Here is a 21,277-nt window from a genome sequence, read left to right on the forward strand (position 1 = left end):
GCATTCATTACGTTCAGATGAGCATATTTTGATACCTTATAAATGACACGGGTAGGTCACTAATTGGCGTGGGGTCCAGGGGCTGAGCCCTAGGAAACTCAGGGGCTATCGGGGCATTCATTACGTTCAGATGAGCATATTTTGATACCCGGAAACTCAGGGATTTTTTAGGCATTTTATAACGGTCAGATAAGCATTCAGGGGCACGCCTTAGGGCCCTTGGTGGGGTCAAGAGGGTGAAGCCTCCGAAATTTCATTTAATTACGGTCAGTTGATCATATTTTGAGACTTCATTATTTTGGGACACTGGTAGGTCAAAAATTATTTGTCTTACTTTCTCCCTACTTCTCTTGAGTATACTTTTTCAAAATAGTGGGGGGACCCATGCCCCCAAGCCCCGCTGTGCCGCGAGCCTTGGTATGTAGACCTCTAAATAAGCATACTTCTCGCCTGACTGTAACTTTGGGAATTCGTTATTTTCTAACAAACTCATAAAAAAGTATAATTTACTAAAAGTTATGTCATTTCACAACATTTGTAAATCACCGAAATCGAATAAGAAATAAACCTCGTTTTATTCTTATTTGGGGAAGTACGCCGGTAGTGTCCAGTGGCGTATATGGCGCTTGGTCTCGCTTGGGGGGGGGGGGGGGGGGGGGGAGTGCAAAAGCATATCTTTCCCCCTTTTCTTTTCTTCTTCCTCTTCATTTTTTTTAAATTTCACTTTCTCTCCACTTTCCCTTCCCCTACCTTCCTTCTCTCTCTCTCTCTCTCTCTCTCTCTCTCTTTTTTTGCTGAGGGGGGAGGGGAGGCAAAGGCCTTTTGGCCCCGCGATCAACACGTCGTTGGCTGGATTAATTGCATGTGATCTCCCCTCCTTTTCACCCTTTTCTTTTTCTTCTTCCTCTTTTTTTCTCTCCCTTATAGCTTTCCTCTTTTCCTTTCCCTTCCTCCTCTCTTTTTTTGGGGGGGGGGGGGGCGAAGGGGGGCTGGAGGGGAAGGCAAGGCCTTTCCCCCCTCCCCCGATCCCCTTCTTTTACCTCTTTTCTTATCTTCTTTTTCTTCTTTCTTTCCTTTCTCTCCTCTTTCCCTTATTTTCCTTAATCTCTCTCTTTTTTGTTGGGGGGGGGGGGCAAGGCCCCTCCCCCCTCCCACGCATGGTAGCACACACTTTAGCAGTCATGCAGTCATGTAAAACAAACACTTGCAAACTATTATTTTGTTTTAATCTTAGAATGTATACTATTATCTATATCTGTTAAGAATAAATCATTGTCAAAATCATTCCATAAACTGGGGTAAATAGGCCACCTTTATGACCAACATTCTGATCAACATATAATTTGTTTGCAGGGACCTCAGGGAGAACAGCATAAATACTGATAAGGCTACCCTGGGTAAACAAGACAGTATTATTATTATTGTTATTTTTATTATTACACATATCTTAAACATTCAAATATTAAAAACAAACAAAGAACAGAAGTATAAAGAAGAAAAACAAATGTACAAATGAAGATACTACCATCCACCCCCCCCATCATCAGTTATTATTTCCAATCATCGTTAAACAAACACGTAGAGTTATGTAAATATATATTTAAGCGTAATTAATATATAAACACTATCAATTATTTCAAATATTATAGAACTCAAACAGTAAATCATATTGGGATTGCATTACCCCGTTGTACGCTACATGACGCGAAAACCTTCAAAGTGCGAAAACCTTCAAAGAGGAGAGAAAGGGAAAGAAAGAAGAGGAAGAAGAAAAGAAACGGGGGAGGAAGAGATCGGGGCCGAAAGGGCCTTGCCTCCCAGGCTGTTCCCCCTCCCCCCCCCCCCCCGCAAAAAAAAAAAGAAAAGAGAGAGAGAGAGAGAGAAGGAAGGAAAAGGGAAAGAGGAGAGCTAAAAGGGAACAAAAAAGAGGAAGAAGAAAAGAAGAGGGTGAAAAGAAGGGAAGATCAGTTGCTGTTAATCCCGCCATCAGCGTGCGGAGCGGGATGGGGCCGAAAGGCCCTTGCCCCCCCCCCCAGTCAACCTATAAGAGAGAAAAGGAAGGGAAGGGAAAGGTAAAGAGGAGAGAAAGGAAAAGACAAAAAAAGAGAAAGCAGAAAGGTAGGGGAGATCAGTTGCGATTTTGCCCGCCAACAAGGTGTAACGGAGGGGGGGGGGGGGGCACTGGTGTACTGATAGGGGGGCGGGGGCGGCTTGGTGGAAATAAAATTCAAACGTGGTTTATTTATAACTCCATAACGGTGGTTTACAAATAATGCTAAAATGACATAATTTTTCCGAGATTTGTCCTCACTTTTTAGTAAATTACCTTTATTTTTGTATGCGTTTGTTGGAAAATGACGAATTCCTAAATTACAGCCAGGCAAGAAATATGCTTCTTGAGGTGCCTACATGTCAGGGCGCGGAACGGCGGGGATCGGGAGCCTCGAGCTCCCTCCCCCCCCACACACACTTAACAAAAAGAGAAATAGAAAGAAAGGGAGCAAGAAAGAAAGAATGGTTAACTGCCAGTGGCACAAAATAATGAGGTATCAAAATATGGTCATCTGACCGTGATTAAATGCCTATAAAACCCCTAAGCTTTCGGGGCTCTGCCCCCTGGATTCCACCTTAGATGCTCATCTGACGGTGATTTATTGCCTTAAACCCCTGAGCTTCCGGGGCCGGGGTGGGGCAGTGGGGGCGGTCCTCCCTTAAACGCTGGCCCCCAAAAACAAAAAAAATAAGAGAGAAAAGAGAAAAAGGTAGAGGACGTAGTAAGAAAAAGGAGCAGACAAAGAAGATTTTTGAAGGATTAAAATAAGAGTCGAGAACGGTACAACGAATCGTCTTCTTTCTCTAATAATTTATTGAAATGTCAAAGCTTCCGCGCTTCGTGGAGGAGGGAGGGGGAAGCTCGCCCGTCCCTGTACCCACCCCCTATTACGTCACTGCTGGTCACCATTACGTACCAATATTTGGCTCGCATAATTTCAAATTTGCCCCCCCCCTAAGAAATCCTGGATCCGCGCCTGAATGACGTCACAGACTCATGAGTGAGTTGCCAATTTGTCTTGTGAATTTCAAAGTTGTTTATGTCATTAAAAATTCAAAACTTTCTTATTAGTTATCTCATTTTGCAAACTTTTAGTTTGATTGGTTTGTTATTAATTTTTGAAGTGGACTTGCCCATTAAGTCCATACAACCCCCTCTCTGTCTATTCCTTCCTTTGCTGTGAGTTAGGGATATGATACATCAGCTCCTAGATGGCAACGCTGTTACACCCAACCGCGCCCGCCCCCCCCCCCCCCCCGTGAAACACACACAGGCTACGCCATCTATGAACTACTTGAACGAAAATTGTCGGTAATATGTACTTGCACTACGTGGTCAGACTGATGGGGAGGTTGGGGGTTGGCCCGGGATGATGGTTCGCGTTTAAGGGTCGCTATTCATAACATGGGTTGAGGGTCGCTTTTCATAGACAATTAAATGAAAATTAAATTAGCAATAAACAAAATGATAATAAGAAAGCGAAATAATGGATAGGGAACACCCCACGGCTGTGGCGTAGGCGCAGGGGGGAGGGCGGGGGTCGCCACATGGCCCCGAATATTTGTAGAAAACATTTATTGAAAACGTACAATTCTGTACAAATAAAGACAAAAGGCGTGCCCCAATAATGTACACGACCCATCATCCTGCCCCTCCTCCCATCAACATAAAAATCATTACGACCACGCTGCGCCATTCGGTCCACCCTCCCCGCAGTATTCCCTTGTTACGAGTAAACAGCGGGGGCGAGGGTACGTCGCCGTTCCCAGAAATAAAAAGAACACAAAGAAAATGCAATAAATTATCAATAATTCATTGCATTTGGCCCCAACCCCTAACATAACAAAATTCTCTATGTGGGCATGCCTTGAACCATAATGCATGGTCCTACTGAGTTCCTTTTGAACTAACATCTACATTATTATAATAATAGTTTCAATATTAAATCGAATAAACACTTACATACAGATAATGTTATATATTTTTCATATTCATACCTAATATGGTGATCAGGAGCGTCGCTCCGGGGCGTCGCTATACCTTTTTCAGTGGGGGGGGGGGGGGGGATGTAGAGGCCAACGATTAACGACAAAACTAGCCACCAATTACCGACAAAATTAAATTTCCAATATCTACAAATTTAACCCTATAAACCCGGGGCCGAAGGCTAAATTGTTTTTCCTATGGACTATCTATAGTACTTGCGTATGCGCAAATGGTAATTTTCCACGACGACACAAATATACGAATTATTTCGTCAACTTAGCCAGCATTCATAGATATATATTTTAATGCAGACACGGAGCTAGGATCTTATTTTAGGGAGGGGCGGTAGTGAGCAAGCGAATCACTTAAAGGGCGCAGGGGTGTTAGTGAAAGGCCTCCCGCGCGAAGCGCGGAAGCTTAGACGTTTCCTTAAATTATTAGGAAAAGAAGACGATTTATTGTACCGTTCTCGACTGTTAATCCTTGTCTGAATGAAGTTCCCCCCCCCCTCCCGCGCGAAGCGCGAAAGCTTTGACGTTTCATTAAATTATTATGAAAAGAAGACGATTTGCTGTACCGTTCTCGACTGTTAATCCTTGTCTGAATTCAGTTCCTCCCCCTCCCGCGCAAAGCGCGGAAGCTTTGACGATTCATTAAATTTTTAGAGAAAGAAGACGATTCGTTGTACCGTTCTCGACTCGTCTAAATGGAGTTTTCCTCTTCCGAGCAACGCGCGCAATTTTTGGCGTTTCCTTAAATTATTTGAGAAGGAGGGCGATTCGTTATACCGCTTTCGACTCTTAATAAACCATATTTGTCTGAATTCAGTTTCCCCCTCTCGCGCAAAGCGCGGAAGCTTTGACGTTTCCTTAAATTATTTGAGAAAGAAGACGATTCGTTGTACCGTTCTCGACTCTATCGTCTAAATGAAGTTTTCCCCTTCCGCGCGAAGGGCGGAATTTTTGGCGTTTCATCACAATATAGAGAAAGGAAAACGATTCGTCGTACCGTTGTTGACTCTTAAACCTTGTTTGAATTCAGTTTCCCCGAAAATTTCAAACCTCTAATTTCTTTAGCTGATATTATAGGAAAGTGAAACTTCGAGAAAATACAAGTATAGTAGTTGTCGTCACTCTCGCAGTCGTCACACACGGATAAAAAGTCACAGTTCGTAGTGAAAAAAACTTGTCGGCCGACCGACAATTATACATCTCACCGACTTCAAACTTCTGCATTGATATAGTACACGAGGATCGAGCAAGAATACCGACACAGCAACATATTTCCCGTGTCTTTCTTGCTTCCTCGACGAGACGACTCCACCCAACAACCCCCTTCTCTCTTTTATTCCCACTCCTCCTCTCTCAGGCTCTTACCTCCCCTCTTTCTCCTCTCTTTCATCCCCCGTTTCTTTTCTTTCCCTTTTACTCTTTTTTCTTCTTTTTTTCCTTTTCTTTCTTTTCTTTCTTTTCTTTTCTTTCCTCTCTTCCCTCTTTTTCTTGTTTCTCTTTCTTTCTTCTCGATCTTTTCTTTCCTTTCTTTTCCTTTCTTAATTTCCTTTCTTTCTTTTCTTTTCCTTCCTTTTTTTCCCTTCCCTTTCCCTCTCTTTTTCCCCTCCCCCTTTTCTTTTTTTTCCCCGACGGCAGCGCAATTTTAACGACAATATCCTGACAGGTGGGGGTGTCGCACCCCCACACCCCCCCCCTTTGGAGACGCCCCTGATGGTGATTCGTTATACCCTAACTCTAAATTAAACCTTCATTGTACCTAGGCGATCTCATCTAAACGCGCTAATCTATTATCCTCTCAGATTTAGAACTAACATAGAAATATGTTGTATTCCTCCAGCACACAACACATACATAATCTCAGGTGTAAATATCGTTTTAGGAAAATGAGCTTATCAATCAATACTGCAATCTGCATGTGATTCACCTATAATTATTGCACTATTATTATGCTTCGACTACCCATATGACGTATAACATAGAAATATAAAGGAATAATCATAAACTATATACAAGACAAGAAATATAGACTAAAGAATATTGATTGTCTCTAAGAAATGTGATAACTTCCACTTATGCAATATACAGCAATACATGTTGTATTATAAGCCAATCAACATCCAAACATCAACCCTTAAATACAATTAGGCCTATGGGATAATTATGAGCAGGTTTATTCGATTGAAAACTACCAAAAATAATGGTCAGACAATCCCTTGTGCCAAGCAAATGCAAACTCTTCACAGTGTTTCCAACTTCTAATCTGAGCTCTTAAGCAAACATGCCTCCTATCACTAATCCCCCTGTCCTAGCCCAATGGAGAGTGTTGCTCAACAACACAACATTAACGAGAATATTGGGGAGAAAGGGAGAGAAAGAGAGTGTGTGTGTGTGTGTGTTCCCATACCACGAGTGGGGTTGACCTCTGTACAGACTGACCCAAGAGAGATAAGGGAGAGATGGAAGAGGGGGAGAGATCTATACTCTGTTGTTCCAACACTATGTATCTACACTGGATCATACACATTATCACAATGGCACTGTTGCATATTATATCACCTAATTTGCAATTAGAGTAGGTTCTGAATGATAGATTTTAAATCTGGAAACTACCATTCATGATATAAGAGTACCTTTTCTTTATCAACCCTAGACTAGCTTTATAGTATTTACAAACTCCAATAATAGGTGGAGGATAACGTTCATATAGCAGTTCGGTACCTCGTTTATAATTTGACATACTATTCTTTGCATCAGAAAGTTCCAACCTCAATGGAAGTACTCGTACAATGTATACTTCTTTTCTGACATAGAAATCAAAGTCAATACTTTTAAGAACGGTAAGAGTACCACGTGCGTCGATCACCACGTGCCCGGCACATTTTTGCTTGTCTGCGCTGCATGCACTCACCGTACACACACATTAAACTCCATATTAAACAAGGTATCTGATTGGTCGATCAATTACAGACGCATGCGCAGTGAACAGCATCCGTCTGGAAAAGGGCACACATGTGCTAATAAAGTAACAGGCGTGTGCTATCGCACCTTGCACGCGCCTGCTAAATAACAGGCGGTGATTGGTCAATTTAGCAGACGTGTGCCGCGTTCCATACGTCTGGGGCACGTGAATAAAGTCACCAACGGCTTTCCATAGTCAAACGCCGGGATGCGCCGTGATTAAACGCGACAAAACGGCTACCATACACCCTTATGGAAAGCCGTTGGTGACTTTATTCACGTGCCCCAGACGTATGGAACGCGGCACACGTCTGCTAAATTGACCAATCACCGCCTGTTATTTAGCAGGCGCGTGCAAGGTGCGATAGCACACGCCTGGTACTTTATTAGCACACGTGTGCCTTTTTCCAGACGGATGCTGTTTACTGCGCATGCGTCTGGAATTGATTGACCAATCAGATATCTTGTTTAATATGGAGTTTAATGTGTGCGTACGGTGAGTGCATGCAGCGCAGACAAGCAAAAATGTGCCTTGCACGTGGTGATCGACGCACGTGGTACTCTTACCGTTCTTAAAAGTATTGACTTTGATTTCTATGTCAGAAAAGAAGTATAAATTGTAAGAGTACTTCCAATGAGGTTGGAACCTTCTGATGCAAAGAATAGTATGTCAAATTATAAACGAGGTACCGAACTGCTATATGATTAACGTTTATCCTCCACCTAGTATTGGAGTTTCTAAATACTATAAAGCTAGTCTAGGGTTGATAAAGAAAAGGTAAGTCTAATATCATGAATGGTAGTTTCCAGATTTACAGTCTATCATTCAGAACCTACTTTAATTGCAAATTAGGTGATATACTATGCAACAGTGCCATTGTGATAATGTGTATGATCCAGTGTAGATACATAGTGTTGGAACAAGATCTCTCCCCCTCTTCCATCTCTCCTTTATCTCTCTTGGGTCAGGTCAACCTCACTCGTGGTAGGGGAACCCACACACTCTCTCTTTCTCTCCCTTTCTCCCCAAATATTCTCGTTAATGTTGTGTTGTTGAGCAACACTCTCCATTGGGCTAGGACAGGGGGATTAGTGATAGGAGGCATGTTTGCTTATCAGATTAGAAGTTGGAAACACTGTGAAGAGTTTGCATTTGCTTGGCACAAGGGATTGTCTGACCATTATTATTTGGTAGTTTTCAATCGAATAAACCTGCTCATATTTATCCCATAGGCCTAATTATATTTAAGGGTTGATGTTTGGATGTTGATTGGCTTATAATACAACATGTATTGCTGTATATTGCATAAGTGGAAGTTATCACATTTCTTAGAGACAATCAATTTAATATTCTTTAGTCTATAGTTCTTGTCTTGTATATAGTTTATGATTATTCCCTTATATTTCTATGTTATATGTCATATGGGTAGTCGAAGCATAATAATAGTGCAATAATTATAGGTGAATCACATGCAGATTGCAGTATTGATTGATAAGTTCGTTTTCCTAAAACGATATTTACACCTGAGATTATGTATGTGTTGTGTGCTGGAGGAATACAACATATTTCTATGTTAGTATTATTATTTCTAAATCTGAGAGGATAATAGATTAGCGCGTTTAGATGAGATTGCCTAGGTACAATGAAGGTCTAATTTAAAGTTAGGGTATAACGAATCACCATCAGGGCCGTCTCCAAGGGGGGGGGGGTGTGGGGGTGCGACACCCCCCCCCCCACCTGTCAGGATATTGTCGGGAAATTGCGCTGCCGTCGGGAAAAAAGAGAAAAGGGGAGGGGAAAAACAGAGGGAAAGGGAAAGAAAAGAAGAAAAAAAGAAAAGAAAAGAAAAGAAAGAAAGGAAAAGAAAGGAAAGAAAGAAAAATAAAGGAAAGAAAAGAGAAGAAAGAAAGAGAAAAGAGAAAAAGAGGGAGGAGAGGAAAGAAAAGAAAAGAAAGAAAAGGAAAAAAAGAAGAAAAAAGAGTAAAAGGGAAAGAAAACAAACGGGGGATGAAAGAGAGGAGAAAGAGGGGAGGTAAGAGCCTGAGAGAGGAGGAGTGGGAGTAATAGAGAAGGGGGTTGTTGGGCATATGCAAGTACAATAGATAGTCCATAGGAAAAACAATTTAGCCTTCGGCCCCGGTTTATAGGGTTAAATTTGTAGATATTGGAAATTTAATTTTGTCGGTAATTGGTGGCTAGTTATGTCGGTAATCGTTGGCCTCTACACCCCCCCCCCCCACTGAAAAAGGTCTAGCGACGCCCCTGATCACCATATTAGGTATAAATATGATGTGTATAAGAACAAAACATATATAACATTATCTGTATGTAAGTGTTTATTCGATTTGATAATGAAACTGCTCTTATAATAATGTAGATGTTAGTTAATAGGAACTCTGTAGGACCATGCATTATGGTTCAAGGCATGCCCACATAGAGAATTTTGTTATGTTAGGGGTCGGGGCCAAATGCAATGAATTATTGATAATTTATTGCATTTTCTTTGTGTGTTTTTTTTATTTCTGGGGGCGGCGACGTACCCTAGCCCCCGCTGTTTACTCGTACCGTACCAAGGGAATACTGCGGGGAGGGTAGACCGAATGGCGTACCGTGGTCGAAATGTTTTTTTTTTGGGGGGGGGGCAGGGGCAGGATGATGGGTCGCGTACTTTATTGGGGCACGACTTTTTTCTTTATTTGTTCAGAATTGTACGTTTTCAATAAATGTTTTCTACACATAATCGAGGCCATATGGCGACCCCCCCTTCCCCCCCCCCCCCTGCGCCTACGCCACAGCCGTGGGGTGTTCCCTATTCATTATTTCGCTTCTTATTATCATTTTGTTTATTTCTAATTTAATTTTAATTTTATTGTTTATGAAAAGCGACCCTCAACCCATGTTATGAATAACGACCCTTAAACGCGAACCATCATCCCGGGCCTACCCCCCCCCCCCTCCCCCATCAGTCTGACCACGTAGTGCAAGTACATATTACCGACAATTTTCGTTCAAGTAGTTCATAGATGGCGTAGCCTGTGTGCGTTTCGCGCGGGGGGGGGGGGGGTTGGGTGTAACAGCGTTGCCATCTAGGGGCTGATGTATCATGTCCCTAACTCACAGCAAAGGAAGGAATCGACAGAGAGGGGGTTGTATGGACTGAAAGGGCAAGTCCACTTCAAAAATTAATAACAAACCAATCAAACTAAACGTTTGCAAAATAGGATAAATAATAAAGGTTTGGATTTTTAATGACATGAAAAACTTTTAAAATTACAAGACAAATTGGCAACTCACTCATAAGTCTGTGACGTCATTCAGGCGCGGATCCAGGATTTCTTAGGGGGGGGGGGGCCCAAATTTGAAATCATGCGACCCAAATATTGGTACGTAATGGTGACCAGCAGTGACGTAATGGGGGGTGGGTACAGGGACGGGTGAGCTTCCCCCTCCCTCCTCCATGAAGCGCGGAAGCTTTTACGTTTCAATAAATTATTAGAGATAGAAGACGATTCGTTGTACCGTTCTCGTCTCTTAATCCTCGTCTAAATTCAGCCCCCCCTCCTCCTGCGCGAAGCGCGGAAGCTTTTACGTTTCATTAAAGGTACTATGTCCCATTTGCAGGCCAAAAAAATGAAAAAGTTAAATTCCAATTGCATTTGAAAGATAATACTAATTTAGAACTTCCCTAAATAAGGTGGGGCTTGAAAATGTCTTTAAGTGGGAAAATAACGACTATTAGTTGTCAAATCGACTTTAGGGCTATAGAGCCCAAAAGTAATAGTCTTAATTTTCAGACAATTGTACCGAATGGTCATACGTTTTATGCTGCGCAAAGATTCAATCAGTTTAATCTTGGCCATCTAAAGAAGTGGGTTATTGATGTAGACAAATGCTCATGTACCCTTCACAACTCTTTTCATGTATGTTATTACCAAAGAGGAAAAAAGCCAGTCAGTCACTCAATAGTGTCTGACAGTGAAGTCCAGCAAGTAAACAGGTTTCCTTGCATAATTTAAATATGAGGACACTGCTAACATTAAATTTCACAGATAGGACATAAATGACATATTCATAATTCCTGCAAAGTTCTACAGAATTTGAGGTTGGCTGCAAAAGGGACATAATACCTTTAAATCATTATAGAAAGAAGACGATTCGTTGTACCGTTCTCGAATCTGATTTTAATCCTTCGAAAATCTTCTTTGTCTGCTCCTTTTTTTTCCTATGTCCTCTTCCTTTGCTCTCCTCTCTCTTATTTTTTTTTTTTATATATTTTTTTTTTTTTTTTTTTTTTTTTTGGGGGGGGGGGGGGCAGCGTTTAAGGGAGGACCGCCCCCACTGCCCCACCCCGGCCCCGGAAGCTCAGGGGTTTAAGGCAATGAATCACCGTCAGATGAGCATCTAAGGGCCTGCCTTAGGGCCCTAGGTGGAATCCAGGGGGCAAAGCCCCCGAAAGCTTAGGGGTTTTATAGGCATTTAATCACGGTCAGATGAGCATATTTTGATACCTCATTATTTTGTGCCACTGGCAGTTAACCATTATTTCTTTCTTGCTCTCTTTCTTTCTATTTCTCTTTAATATACTTTTTTGTTAATTGTGTGTGTGTGTGTGTGGGGGGGGGGGGGTTCGAGGCTCCCGATCCCCGCCGTTCCGCGCGCCCTGACATGTAGGCACCTCAAGAAGCATATTTCTTGCCTGGCTGTAAATTTAGGAATTTGTCATTTTCCAACAAACGCATACAAAAATATAGGTAATTTACTAAAAAATGAGGACAAATCTCGGAAAATTATGTCATTTTAGCATTATTTGTAAACCACCGTTATGGAATTAGAAATAAACCACGTTTGAATTTTATTTCCCCCAAGCCGCCCCGCCTCCCTAACAGTACACCAGAGCCCCCCCCCCCCCCTCCGTTACACCTTGTTGGCGGGAAAAAATCGCAACTGATCTCCCCTACCTTTCTTCTTTCTCTTTTTTTCTCTTTCACTTTCTCTCCTCTTTACCTTTTTCCCTTCCCTTCCTTTTCTCTCTTATAGGTTGACCGGGGGGGGGGGGGGGCAAGGGTCTTTCGGCCCCCATTCCGCTCCGCACGCTGTTGGCGGGATTAACAGCAACTTCCCTTCTTTTCACCCTTTTATTTTCTTCTTCCTCTTTTTTGTTCCCTTTTAGCTCTCCTCTTTCCCTTTTCCTTCCTTCTCTCTATCTCTCTCTCTTTTTTTTGGGGGGGGGGCAACAGCCTGGGAGGCAAGGCCCTTTCAACCCCGATCTCTTCCTCCCCCCTTTTCTTTTCTTCTTCCTCTTCTTTCTTCCCTTTCTCTCCTCTTTCCCTTCTTTTCCTTCTCTCTCTCTCTCTCTCTCTCTCTGCGGGGGGGGGGGGGGGGCAAGGACCGCTCGACCCCCCTGGATCCGCTCCTGACGTCATTGCCTCGTTATCCTCTTATTGTTTTCTTTCTATTGGTAATATACATTTCTCACTTCCCCCTGAGAATCTCATCTCCTAACACCAGCATCCAAGCCATATTGATAATAATATGTTTTTGTTTGGATGCACTAATAATCTAATGTAGAGTAAATTGTTTTCAGTTAAATCATGAAAAATGTGAATTCTGAAAATTTATTTATATAAAAGTCAATAATTATAAATATACAATATTCTGAAAATATTTTCAATTTTTCAAAGTTTATAAAAAATCTTGTGAAATGTCATGCCCGCAAAACGATACAAATCATATAACCTGGGCAAAGGCATGGGGAAATCAAGTCAAAAGAGGGAAATTAATGGGATAAAAATATATAAAGCAATTGATAAATAGTGAGGCAATGGCGTCACAAACTGATAACCAAATTGGCAATTTGTGTAGTGCTTTCCATTGTTCCATAGTTTTTCATATTAAAAAAAAATCATAACTTCCTTATTAGTTATCCGATTTTACTCATTTTTTCTGCTCTGCTCCTCTTGTTTTTCTATATCTATTGAAAGCGAATTATTTTGAAGTGGATTTACCCTTTAGGTTATACCACATTCAAGCTTTTCGTAAATATACAATATTGCACGATTTATTTTCCAAATAAGTAAGGAAGTTAGATTTCCAAGATTTTGAGCTAAATAAGATAATAAGGTTTTGTGACCGGAAGGCATATGTGAACGAAGCTTTTATTAGAACTTATGGACCTACCATCTCCAGGCACCCAGAAACTATACAACTTTAGCCAATGAAAATTTTCAAGATTTTCGTTTGTCCATGACACTGGAATTCTCAAAACCTCAGGATACCAAACGGAGCTGACCGGACTACAAGCCTAGTTACTGCTACTTACTGTTTGTTGGAAAATGACGAAGTCCCAAAGTTACTGTCAGGCGAGAAGTATGCTTATTTAGAGGTCTACATGTAAAGGCTCGCGGCACAGCGGGGCTCGGGGGCATGGGTCCCCCATCTATTTTGAAAAAGTTTATTCAAGAGAAGTGGGGAGAAGTAAGAAAAATAAATTGTGACCTGCCAGTGTCACAAAATAATGAAGTCTTAAAATATGATCAACTGACCGTAATTAAATGAAATTTCGGAGGCTTCACCCTCTTGACCCCACCTAGGGCCCTAAGGCGTGCCCCTGAATGCTTATCTGACAGTTATAAAATGCCTTAAAATCCCTGAGTTTCCGGGGTATCAAAATATGCTCATCTGAACGTAATGAATGCCCCGATAGCCCCTGAGTTTCCTCGGGGGCTCAGCCCCTGGACCCCACGCCAATTAGTGACCTACCCGTGTCATTAATAAGGTATCAAAATATGCTCATCTGAACGTAATGAATGCCCATTGCCCCTGAACTTCCGGAGGCTCCGCCCCTAGACTCCACACCAATTTATGTTCCGCGAGCCTTGACTTGCAGACCTCAAAATAAGCATATTTCTCGCCTGACTGTAATATTCGGAATTCGTCATTTTCCAACAAACTCATAAAACAGTATAATTTACTAAAAATTCATGTCATTTTACGACATTTGTAAATCACTGAAATCGAATTAAAAATGAACCACTTTAGGGGAGTCTGCCCCCCTTCGAATTAGTACGCCAGTGGTGTCTAGTGGCGTATCTGGCGCTTGGTCTCGTTTGGGGGAGGCGAGATGAGCGCGAAACCATAATTATCTTTTCCCCCCTTTTTTTTTCCTCTTACTCTTTATTTAATTTCCCTTTCTCTCTCTCTCTCTCTCTCTCTTTCTTGCTGAGGGGGAAGGGGGAGACAAGGGCCTTTCGCCCCGATCCACACCTTGATGGCGGGAAAAATCGCAACTGATCTCCCCTACCTTTCTTCTTCCTCTTTTTTTTTCTTTCCCTTTCTCATCTCTTTACCTTCCCCTTCCCTTCCTTCTCTCTTTTTAAAGTTTGCTGGGGGAGGCAAAGGCCTTTCACCCCCTACCCGAACCACATGTTGTTGGCTGGATTAATTGCATCTGACCCCCCTCCCTTTCTTTTCACCTGTTTCTTTTCTTTTTTCCTTTTTTGTTCCCTTTAGCTCTCCTCTGTCCTTTTCCCTTCCTACTCTCTTTTTTTGTCCCCCCCCCCCCGAGGATAAACAAATTGTTGGCGAGAAAATCGTAACTGATAATCCTCCTTCATTACTTTTCTTATTCCTTCCCCCCCCCCCCTTTCCTTTGACTCCTCTTCTCTTTTTTTTATTTCCCTTTCCTTCCTTCTCTCTTTTGGGGGGAGAGGGGAGGGGGGCTCGGAGGCAAGGCCCTCAGTCGCCCCCCCCCCCCCGCTGATCTCTTCCCCCCTCTTTTCTTTCCTCTTCTTTCTTTCCTTTCTCTCCTCTTTCCCCTTCACTTCTGTTTCTTCTTTCTCTAGCTCTCTCTCTTTTTTGGCGGGGGAGAGGGGGGGGGGGGAGACCCCTTCGGCCCCCCTGGATCCGTGCCTGGCCGTGGGTGTGTCCCCCATCCAATATGTACTGACCTGAGCAGTTTTGTAATAGCGAACAGGCGCCGTACGTACTGAGCTGAGCAGCTTTGTAACAGCGGACTTGATTGGTTGTCTTAAAATTCAATTTACGAGCGTTCTGCGCATCCGTCTGGCAAAGTAACAGGCGTGTGCTATCGCACCTTGCACGCGCCTGCTAAATAACAGGCGGTGATTGGTCAATTTAGCAGACGTGTGCCGCGTTCCATACGTCTGGGGCACGTGAATAAAGTCACCAACGGCTTTCCATACACCCTGGCCTGCCGTGAGAACCCGGGGCAAACCTTGGCAAAACGTGGCGAAACGGGACAAAATGCTCAGCAACCGTGAAGCAATTACCGTGACAAAACTTGCACTAAACGTCGATTGTTTGCACTCTCGCAAACTATGCCACCTGTTCATACAAGCATGAACATACTAGAACGTGTAGTGTTTGATCAGTTATATGACTATCTGAATAGTAATAATCTAATCAATGTATATCAATCTGGCTTCCGGTCACTGCACTGAACGGCCACTGCCGCTGAATTCGACAGATGAATGGCTGAAAAGCTTTGAACAAGGCAAAGTGGTGTGCTCTGTAATGATAGATTTGAAGAAAGCCTTCGACACAGTTGATTTTTATTTACTAATTGAAAAGTTAAAATTTAAAACTTAATTGGTTTACAAGTTATCTGTATGAGAGAAACCAAAAAACCACAGTCCATGGTATATCATCTGAGTTTTACCTATTCAATCTGGAATTCCACAAGGGTCCTTCCTTGGACATCTTCTCTTTATTATGCACATCAACGATTTACCCTTAGTACTAAAAATATGTATTCTGATGACACTATTTTATATTATGCTAGTAATGACTTTTCTGAACTGGAAAACAAAGTAAACGAAGATTTAGTATATGTGAACAAATGGCTTGATGTCAATAAGTTAAGTTTAAATATAAAAAATAAAACGGAATACATTGTACTAGGAACAAAAAATCGTCTAAAACGAGCACGTAATGCAAATTTGGATATTAACATAGATGGAACCCCTCTGACCATATTAAATATGTACAAAAGAAATGTAGTAGTGGATTGTATATGTTAAAATCAATACGTAATATTGTTGGTAAAGATACATTGAAATTAGTTTATAATGCATTGATTTTATCCCACCTCTCCTATTGTGATGTAATATGGGGAAACTGTGGAAAGTGCCTTCAAAATGATCTCAAAAAAATTCAAAATCGGGCAGCTCGAATAATCAATGAAACCCCTTGGGATTCATCGGGAAGCTACAACCTTAATAAACGTGGATGGGATACGCTTAAACAGAACAGGAAAGAAATATCGCTCTAATGACTTTCAATATACTAAATAAAAAAGCCCCTTCTTATTTAATTGATAAATTTTCGTTCAGAGAAAGACCATATAATACGAGAAGTGCAATCTTTGTGTTAAGACAATCCAGAACGGATAGTACCAAACGCACATTAAATCGTCGCTGTTTTCACGAAGTGACGGTAGTGAAAAAAATTGCATTCACTTTGCATGACGATTTTCCTCACTACCGTCACTTCGTGAAAACAAGGACAGAGGCACTTGCCTATGGAACTCACTACCACACGAAGTGCAAGCTGCACAAACCAAGTACAGTTTCACAACAGGACTTAAAAGAATAACCAATTTATAATCATATACAATATACTATGCTCAAATATGTCTATGAACTTTCGAATGTTTCCTTCTTATTTTTGATGTGTCCATTTCTGTGCTGTTTGAATTATATTGTTGTGTATGCATCTGCTCGGGTATTTTTAAATTTCCATATGATGTAAATATAGTTTCATTTCATTTTATCCAAAAATGATTAAATAATAGAGTTTTATCTGCTGTGCTTGTTATTTTAATTCACTTTCAAGTGTTCTTTTACTGACTTGAATAAAATATAATTGTAATCGTATCCTTAATTGTAATAATGCAGTATCTTGACCACATTCACATTTGATTTTTTTTTAAAATATATATCATTTCTGGCAGCTTATATGCACTAGTAACAATTTGTATTACCTATTTTAATTTGAAGTATATTTACAGTACTCTTGTTTGGACACTCATGATTATTGTTATTCATATAAATATAATTTGTCGGCAGTACTATTCTATCGTTAGTTTTTTTTTTTAGATATTTATCTTGATTATTTCTTAATTGTTTTAATATGTCATTTGATGTACCATTGTCATTTTTATGCTAATTCGATGTATTTACATTGTTTCACACAGCCCCAATGGAAATCAGTCTTGTAACTGTTTGGGCTTTTTAAACCATGTATAAATAAAGATATCAATTCAATTCAATACCACACAAAAATGATACCAAATGATTTGGGATAAAACGCTCTGTCATTAGATGTATGATAATTTACTGTTCATTGAGATGATTTTAAAATAATTAGCAATTTTCTAGGTGTAAACTTTTTTTTTTTTTACTCACACGGTATAATGTCGATATGCTAAATAAACTTCATAAAAGAGCGGCTTATATTATTTTCAGACGGTCTTTGTACTTTCCGTCGCGACAGACAGGTCTTGGATGGCCTAGAATGGCCAGCTTTAAATGAATTGTTCGACAAGGCCACTTGTTGTCTGGTTTTTGAATGTATTAATAATTTAGCTCCTCCAGCTATATGTGATTAAATGTGTACTACTAGATGATGTTTATGCAACGCACAACTCGAAACAGTAATAGAAACCTGTTGAAACCTTTTAAGTGCAATACTGAATTTGATTCTGATACTTTTGTGAATTATGGCGTTAAAGTATGGAACAAACTGACAGGGGAAGCCCGACTTTGTTTAACTCTCAATGTATTTAAACAGATGATATCAGAGAAGTACATGTTTTATACATTTTCTTAAACTCATCTTAAATTTGTATCTACTAATTGGATCTGGGAGATTTATAGGTTCTCTGTCAATGTTATCATGAATCCTCTTTCTTGTTGAACATTGTAAAAGCTGACCTTTCTTGCCCTTTTACAATATCATATGAGCGGTGTCTCACTTCCTGTTTTTAATACAAGGTAATAGTAACTTCTTATATTATATCATTATTTACCTTTAATATGATCTTACCTTTACTATATTTGTTGTCGTTATTGATTTATACTCTTTTTTTCTCTCACTTTATTATATATGGAAACATTTTGCATTTCTATTTGTATTTTTACAAAGCAGGGCAGCATGAAAGATCAGTTTTTTTTTGTTTTTTTTTATCGTAACTTATTTCATACTGTTAGTTTTACTTGTTTATTATTGTGCTTTGATGTTAATATGCTTTATTTATTTAATTTGTTTTCTCTTTTCTTCCTACTGTAATTTGTATGATTTTGTTTTGAGAAATGTGTATACATGTGTATTTTTATTGAGACAGGGCCTTATGGATGACCATTTTTTAATCTGAATAAGATACTCTGTATGAATATGTGAAATAAATACGTTTTTTCTTCAATATTAGAACAACTTTTGTACACGGCACGCGCGGGTACACCGTACGATGTAATGAGCCTTGGCCTTGTATATGGTCATTGACGCCATATAGTACAGTCTCGCTCGACCTAGCGCTCTCAGCTCAGGTCACTCATGCGTACGTATACAGGGTACCAGGCCGGCCTATTATTGAGGAGATTAGCTAGTCTCGATATAGTCCATCCCATTTTTTCAATTCAAGATTGTCGGCTTTATTTACTTATCGTGCTATAAAGTGTCGGAGTTTTAATTTTAGTACAGCTTTTTTGATTTTCATGATAGTTGGTTGCACAAATTAGTTCTCAATTCTTTGCTAATACTGCTCTTTATCTTATGTAAGATAGTATCCCCCCCCCCCCCGCTCTGATTTTGTTCTTTAGTTTGTCTCTTTTTTGTTTGATTATATCTTTTTGCTAAAGTATAATGTCCGCGCGTATAACGTCAAGTTTATGTTATAATAATTAATCTCAAGGAAGGGATGGTGTCGGCATACAAACAAATGGCGGAATAGACAACATTATGAAGATGGAAAACGACATAGACAGAGAGACAGACGTCAGACAGGGAGAGGGAGAGAGAGAGATGGGGGGGGGGGGGGGGGGCGGGGGCGGGAGAGATAGAAGTTGGACGTTGTCTGTACTGTATTTATTATTATGATATTTTTCTCTCACTGACCCTCCCCCCCCCCCCCCCCCAGGCTCAGATTTTTTTTTTGTCTGTTTTGTTTTGTTTATATCTTTGGGCTTAAGTATAATTTCCGACGTATAATAGTACCGTCAATATAGCATAATATTTTTAAAAAAATATATATATCAGTTTGATGCAACAGAGATTTACATTCAAAAGATTTACTTTGTATAATTATTGTACAGTAATATTCTTCTCATTTCGACATTATCAGCCGCTCGTTATCTATTTCGTTCCCTAGCTATACTAAATATAAGGTATATGTGAGAGGGGGTTATATGCGAGAGGGGAGGGTGGGGGACTATATGTGAGAGAGGGGGGAAGAGAGATAGAAAGTTGGACGTAACTTGTATACTGTATTTAAAAAAAAATGATATTTGTCTCTCCGATCACCCCCCCCCCCTCCCCTATCTATGAAGTTTTCGTTGGAATCTATGTATGCTTCATTCAAATTAATGAATAACAATATACTTCTTTCGCTATTTGGTCATTCAATTTGGCGCAACACGATTCCTGACATCGCGAAGGTGTACTTTTATCATTCGAATTCATTTGTAGCATTCAAATTAGCACTTTGTGCACTTAAATTGATGGTCAATATACATTTCTCGTTTATTACACACTTTTTACAGCTCTTCTCTTTCAAGATTGTTTTTGTCCATGTGTATTTCATCATATTTTATTTTCTTGCCTTTACACACTTTATATACTTTTAGATTTATCTGATATTCATCATCCTTTTTTTCGAAAAAAACAGGACGCTAAACATTTTTTTTTTCCATTTGGCCTAACAGAAAAGACCCTTATGGCAAATCATGCATTTAATTGTGTTTTTTTTCTTCAAATAAACGTTTGTTGCATTTCTTCCCCCTAACATTCCCAATTTGAATAAACATAATTCGAATACAAATGACAGGTGCTAATTTGAATGATAAAAATGACGCCTCGACAAGTGACGATTAATTTGAATGCTAGTTGAGCAGTTTCTAAATTGAATGACAGATCTATCAAACCCTTCGACCAAAATTCTAAATCGAATACCAAAACGGGAAAATTGAATGATTATTGGCATGCCAAAGCCGATCTGCGCTAACTTAAATGCAAATTAAATGAATTAAAATGACAAACTAGCGAATTTCGCCGGAAAATCCTATAATAATTAATCTCAAGGAAGAGATGCTGCCGGCGTACAAGTAAATGACGGAATAGAAAACATTATCAAAAAAGGTGAAGATGGAAAACGACATTGCCAGATAGACAGAGTGACAGAGAGAGAGAGAGAGAAGAGAGAGGGAAAGAGAGAGAGAGAGAGAGAGAAAGAGGGAGAGAGAGAGAGAGAGAGAGAGAGGAGGGCGGGCGGGGAGATAGAAAGTTGGACGTAGTCCGTACTATATTTATTTATATATTTGTCTCTCCGATCATCCCCCCAGCTCTGAATGCCCCCCCCCCCCCATTTAGTCTGTTCTTTTTTTTTAATAGATATCTTTTCGCTGAATTATAATGTCCGATATATAATAGTGTTGTCAATATAGCATAATAAACATTTTTTTATATCAATTTGATGCAACAGAGATTTACATTCAAAAGTTTTACTTTGTAAATATAATGATTGTACAGTAATATTTTTCGCATTTCGACATTATCAGCCGCTCGATTTTATTTCGTTCACTATAATAAAATAAGGTATAATAAATTTTGTACATCATCATTATGATATAATTTTATCTCAAAGAAGGAATGGTGCCGGCAAACAAGCAAATGGGGGAACAACATTGACAGATAGACAGAGAGACAGACATACAGGGAGAGCGACCGAGCGAGCGATGGTAGAGAGAGAGAGAGAGAGAGACACACACACACACACACACACACACATAAATAGAGAGAAAAAGAGAGCATCTATTTGTCTGTGAAATTAATCTTATCACATATTCCTGTCCATTCCTTTATTGTGCATGATTGTTGTCTTTGAATGATTGTTTCAGATATTTATGAGTATGTCGGAACGTGATCCCATTTACAAATTTATAAAACAGCGACGACAACTGCAAAAACAACAAGACCCCTACCCCGCCCCCCTCAAAAAAAAACAAGGGTCATACATGTAGTACATACAAGGATCAA

Source organism: Strongylocentrotus purpuratus, unplaced genomic scaffold, assembly GCF_000002235.5.
Source record: "Strongylocentrotus purpuratus isolate Spur 01 unplaced genomic scaffold, Spur_5.0 spur5_scaffold_16, whole genome shotgun sequence".
In the NCBI taxonomy this organism is placed as follows: Eukaryota; Metazoa; Echinodermata; class Echinoidea; order Camarodonta; family Strongylocentrotidae; genus Strongylocentrotus; species Strongylocentrotus purpuratus.